Source organism: Triticum urartu, chromosome 3A (assembly GCF_056163025.1).
Source record: "Triticum urartu cultivar PI428250 chromosome 3A, HENAU_Tu73, whole genome shotgun sequence".
In the NCBI taxonomy this organism is placed as follows: domain Eukaryota; kingdom Viridiplantae; phylum Streptophyta; class Magnoliopsida; order Poales; family Poaceae; genus Triticum; species Triticum urartu.
Genome location: NC_141875.1, coordinates 480,721,707 through 480,727,597, shown reverse-complemented (window position 1 = coordinate 480,727,597; position 5,891 = coordinate 480,721,707). Strand labels below are relative to the sequence as shown.

Here is a 5,891-nt window from a genome sequence, read left to right as displayed (position 1 = left end):
CCATCAAGCGCGCCCGGAGTAACCTACGACAAGACCGCCTGGCACGTTCCGAGCAGGCGTAGCAATGCGGCCCCAACCCCAGCCCTCGCAAAAATGCGACACTAGTGCTTCGCGTACATAACTACGTTCTACAAATACCATGGGTATAGGGGGAGGGGCACCATCACGGCACGCCCGAAACACGACTTGAACCGCACCAGGGGCTGCCGATTCTTTAATTTTCTCTTACTTTCAGGACTCCATTCTTCGGAAGGCCTGTTCGGCAGTTCAATTGCCGCACAAATGATGCAAGAACCAGGGAAGCAGACAAGCCATGCCGCATTACGGAACTCCCAGGTGGTCTCTATCACGAGCAGTATACCTGTTTCGCATATCATTCCGTAGTCGGCCCCTGGAACAGACATGTTAAATAGTCCAACCTTTTGCTTATCGCATTATTTGTATCGTTCTGCTTTGATCGCAGCCCTTTTTAGTAAACAATGCATAGTTTTTATCTATTTTTGTATTACTCTTTTTTTTACAAATATATGTTCCTTAACGACATACTGCACCCGTACACTTTGGTACGGCCAAAATACGACAGGGGCTTTAGTACCCCTCAATATGGTGTGAGAAGTCCGAACACTTTAACAAGTGCGGCACCCCGAACTTATAGCATTATATGCATCGGCTCTGAATCATGTCTTGGGTCAATAGTTGGGTTTGCCCGGCTCCTATGTTTTGGTGCCTTACGTTCCGCTATATCGGCTAAGGTAGCACTAGGAGAACTACTGCGATTGTGCCCCAGTTAAGCTAGGTCGAGCACCTCAGTAGAGAAAGCTAAAACTGACTGTCATGATGAAGCGAGAGCTGGTCACTATTCGAGAGGTTTTCCGAGTCCCTAAAGACTTATGCCGCTTAGAGCGAGAAGTCGGCTCTGTCTGGCCAAGGCGTGGATAGTGCCCCGAACTTGGTCTTCCGAATACCAGGGGCTTCGCCGAGATTTAAAATTATAGAATTCTATGGCTAAGTGAGAGTGTTCAAGCATTATAGTCTGATTGCCTTGTTCGTTGTGCTGAGCGCCTCCCTCGAAGGACCCAAACATGGGAAAAAGAGCGCTCAGGTTTATCCCCGAACACCCCAGCACTAGCGGCACGGGGGCATAAGCCGACGACTCGCCATCTCTCAGAATTGATAAACAGCCGCACAGAAGGTAATATTTTAAATTCCAACAGCATTGCTTAGCGCATATGAACAAGTTTTCAGCGCACAGGACAAAACGAGCGAGTTTTACTCAAAAATTACATCCCTGGAACATTCATCCGCCATAAGGCGGGCACCCTTCAGAACATCTTATAATAATTCTCGGGCTTGCGATGCTCTTTCCCCGGCGGTGGCCCGTCCTTCACAAGCTTCTCAGCATCCAGCTTGCCCCAGTGCACCTTAGCATGAGCAAGGGCCCTATGGGCACCTTCAATGCAGACGGAGCGCTTGATGACTTCGAGCCTTGGACAGGCCTCCACCAGCCGCCGCACCAGCCCGAAATAGCTCCCAGGCAGAGCCTCCCCAGGCCACAGCCGAACTATGAAGCCCTTCATGGCCTGTTCGGCCGCCTTGTGGAGCTCGACCAGTTGCTTCAGCTGGTCGCTCAGGGGCACGGGGTGTCTGGCCTCAGCATACTGAGACCAGAACACCTTCTCTGTCGAGCTGCCCTCCTCGGCTCGATAGAATGCGGCGGCATCGGACACGCTACGGGGAAGATCTGCGAACGCTCCTGGAGAGCTCTGGATTCGGGTAAGTAACAAGTAACTCACGTTTATGTGTTTGCTTTGCATAAAGAATGCCTTACCCGCCGCTATCTTTTTCGCCTCATCCAACTCCTGGAGGGTCTTCTGGGATTCGGCCTTGGCAGACTTGGCATTTTCAATAGCCACCGCGAGCTCGGACGCTCGCGTCTTTGAGTCAAGCTCCAAACTCTCATGTTTCTCCATGAGAGCTCGGAGCTCTTGCCGCACCTTGCCAACCTCGGCCTCATACTTCTCCTGCTCGGTGCGCTCCGTGGTCGCCATCTTCTCGGCCTCGAGCAGCGCTTGCTTAAGGGTTGCCACCTCAAACGTGGCCCCTACAATAGCCATGATAATCCTGTCATTTTTTGCAATTGCACTTTTTATATATATATTTAAACAAGGTATTTCTTACCTTCCTTGTCCTCGAGCTGCTTCTTGGCACGTCCGAGCTCTTGCTCGGACTGCTCAAGGTTCTGCTTTAGCGTGTCTAGTTCCGCAGTCAGTATGGCGGACGCCAGCAGAGAAGCCTGCATACGCATATTGACTCCTTTTTGTTAGACTCCTGCGAATTTTATTTGATCCTCTATTCGGCTTTTCTTCCCGAACGCCAAACAGAGCATCAGGGGCTACTGTCTATGCGGTAATATTATTTACACATTCTTTACTTACCTCAAAGCCTGTTAAAAGGCTAGTACACTACAAGAAATATGTTAATACATGACGATTCCAATCCGTCACAGCGCAGTGAAAATCTGTCAAGGATGGTCAGGCATGACGGATTCCAGATCCGTCATGTATATCGCGTCATAATTTCACGCCACACCGTCCATGACGGTACTTGACCGTCACAGGTCTACCCCCAGGCCCGCACAGCCCAAACTAGGCCCGAGCGTTTGTGACAGAATAGGCCGTCACAGACAAGTGCCACGTAGCATTTTGGATTGACCTATTCGAATGACGTGGTTGCCTACATGGATACTAGTTTTCGTCATAGAAAACATCATGGATTTATGTAAATTTTAAATTTTATATCCAGCCAATTAACCCATTTGCCTCCATGATATTTTGAGCCAGTACATTATTTTAGCATTTACACAGATCATAATGCCAACTCTGGCCCAAGACAAAGTATTTCCCAAGTGTCTTACAGTACAGAGAACATGTATTATGAAGCCATCCACCTATATATACAACATAGCAGTTTACAAAATCCTCCGTGAATAGACAATTTACAACATCAATTGACAATATGGAGTTTACATCAAAAACATATAAAAAAGATTATTATTCAACTTCTTGTCGTTGGCCCTCTTGTTCACAGCTACAATGTCCATGGCATATGTGATAGGCTGCACAAGGTAGGAATAACATGATCTGTGCAAAATTATAACAAACATTAGACATTTCTAGAGATGACCTATAAGTGTCAACATAACAAATTATACATCAGAGAACTCAAGTATTGTAGCAGCAAAAGTTGAGGCCATATAAATCCGCCGAAAAAAATTAGAAACCTAAATTGTTATAATTATTGAAGTACTACTTTGCATAACGATTATATATGATCAAGGCTAGGGGTTGCCCACTTACATTTACTTGCATTTAATACATGTCCTTAAACTGAATTTCCTCTCTGAACGAGTTAAGCTGACGACTAATAGAATCTGCAAGCTCCCAAAGAAGAATTCCCAACGTGTGTGATACTGATATGGGTGAGGGTACTCACTGGTTACAATATAGCAAGGAGCACAGAAGAGGGCATAATACAACAATACATCACAATTTTACACATCGGTCAAGGAGAAGAATACCATGTAAGAAATCATGTTCCTTGTTGCATAGACAGAGCATTACTGATTCATCCCATATGCCATGGAACAGAAAACAATGGAACTGCTGCACCACAGTACTTACATGTGTTTCTTGATTATTATTTTCAACAAGCAACGCCTCAAGCTCCTTGGTTGATGCCTCAAGCTCAGCTACATTGTGTACTGAATGAGAAGACCCAAACCTGGATCAATGGAATGGAAAAACTTATCAAACAAAAATTACAGAATATTTCCATTCAGCTCTAACTACAAGCTGCCTTTTTAGTGTGCGGAATAGAAGCAACATTATGTAAATTCTGTTTATAACTTGCAGCTTTAGCGGCTTGAAAATATGCTCGTACGTATCAAAATAAGTGTGAACGCCACTCTGGCATCTTTTGGTTCTTTGTGATGCAAATGAGTAACTCTTGAACTATTTTCGAATTCCTTACAGAAATTTGCAACATCATGAATAACAAGAGCAAATGGCTTTAAGCAGTTAAAATACTGATGCTAGTAGGTTGTAAGCAGAGGAAATAAGTACAGAGCAATCTTACGTTCAGCAAGCAGCCCACCAATAAAGCTAATGTGAAAGCAAGCAAATACTCTTCATTGAAGATGCAAGGCCAAGACTACATCTTAACAAAACCAAAACTTAAAACTGTACTACTACTGCTATATTGTCGGTGGCGACCAAGCAGAGGTGTACCGACTATATTGTCCAGACCAAAGAAATTGGTTTGAAAATCAGATATGCAGTTTCATTTCACTAATACTAGCATGTAAATGTTATCTAAACAGAACCAAAATCTTAAAAGAATTATGCCTTCCAAAATGTCTTACTCCACTAACTGAATTCTTGCAGACTGATAATGAATAAGAACATAGAGGCTACCTTTGTTCTAGGTCAGCAATATTGTGACTTGTGTGTGGTTGTATTGAACCAGCTCGGAGAAATAGAATGTGAATGCACTCAAACCGGCCTACGAAATACAAAAAATGTATGAAAATGTATCATAAGAAAACAAGAATATAAAATATATTGACACACGGTAAAAACTACCAGTTAAAAGAATGGACGTGCCTACATCTCACATCCAAATCCTTTTGCACTTCAATATATGCAATCATGGTAGGATAGCCGCAATACATTTAGCTTTGCAAAATTATGTGCATAGTAACTTTCACTTCAATATATTAGTACATTTCAGTTCAATATATTTTGATGCTATTTCTTTGACCCCTTCAACTAATTCAAGGGTCGTTATCATTGTGTTTGGCCCTTTTCATGAAACAATTCCTTCTCATCGCTTATAGGGCAGCAAGTACAATTAGGTTAAGTAGAATGTACTCACAAATTAATGAGAAACTTATTCATGTGTATCTATGTACAGATGCAAGTGACTACAGATACAAGTGTGATCCAGATTTTGGGTACAGGGAGGGAGAGAGAGAGATTACCACATCCACATCCAGGTTGTAGGTGTCGCATCGAGGAGGAGGCAGATCGACGCACGCGAGGATGATCTATACATCACCGGATGGGAGGACAGGCTTCAGGGGCAGAGGTGCCTGAGTTGTATCAAAACGTGTCATTGGAGGTAAAGGACGAGAAGGACTACCGGCGTTCGCCGCCACCATCTTCGAGCGAGACAAGGCCGTGGCCCCCGCACTCGTCCCGAGTATGCCGCTGCAGGTTGCATCGCCTCAGCACATCCTGTGGGAGGAGGGCATCCGCGCTGCCATGTTCTAGGAGCACCATCTAGCAGGCGATAGGCGACGGAGAGGATCCATCGGAGCTGCCCCGTCGCCGAAACCCTAGCCATGGGGAGGGCCTGCCAGCGACCGCTGGTGGCCGGGAGCTGTGAATCTAGCTACAGGGGAGAAAGGAGCGGGGTGGGAGGAAGATGAGGGTGTGCTGCGCACCGGCCATACCGCGGGAAGTCGTCGGAATCGGGTGGCTGCGCGAGGAGTCATGTGTGGGAGAGAGGGGGCTCGGGAGAGAGGAAAGGCTATGGAGGAGGGGGGGAGGGAGTGGGCTGAGGAGAAGTTTTAGGGTTTGCATTTTTTATATGGGGAATGCTTAGGCGGGCTTGAGTGGGCTTGAGCGGGCTTTAGCGGGCTTGCAAGGCTGTACCAGGTCATCCATGACAGTTTTCGAATTTGTCATGGGAAATCCATCATGGATTAACCGGTTTCTTGTAGTGGTACAAGCTTCAGTCAGTCCGCTCCTGGCGGACTGAACCTTCTGGACCACCGCACTCATAATGGTGCGATGCCCCTCGTCGATGGTAGCGCCTTTGAGCGCCTCCAA

At 46.0% G+C, this 5,891-nt stretch overlaps 1 long non-coding RNA gene across 2 annotated transcripts; it reads right to left on the bottom strand.

Moving 5' to 3' along the window:
* Nucleotides 1–2,871: 2,871 nt before the first annotated feature.
* LOC147980195 (uncharacterized) lies at nucleotides 2,872–5,603 on the bottom strand. Of its 2 annotated transcripts, XR_015619148.1 has the most exons (4): nucleotides 5,039–5,603; nucleotides 4,473–4,560; nucleotides 3,357–3,780; nucleotides 2,872–3,140 (listed from the first exon to the last, which is right to left on the bottom strand). It is a non-coding gene; the product is annotated as an uncharacterized LOC147980195 (long non-coding RNA). The 2 variants fall into 2 exon arrangements; XR_015619147.1 differs by having other exon boundaries at nucleotides 2,872–3,780.
* Between the last annotated feature and the right edge of the window lie 288 nt (nucleotides 5,604–5,891).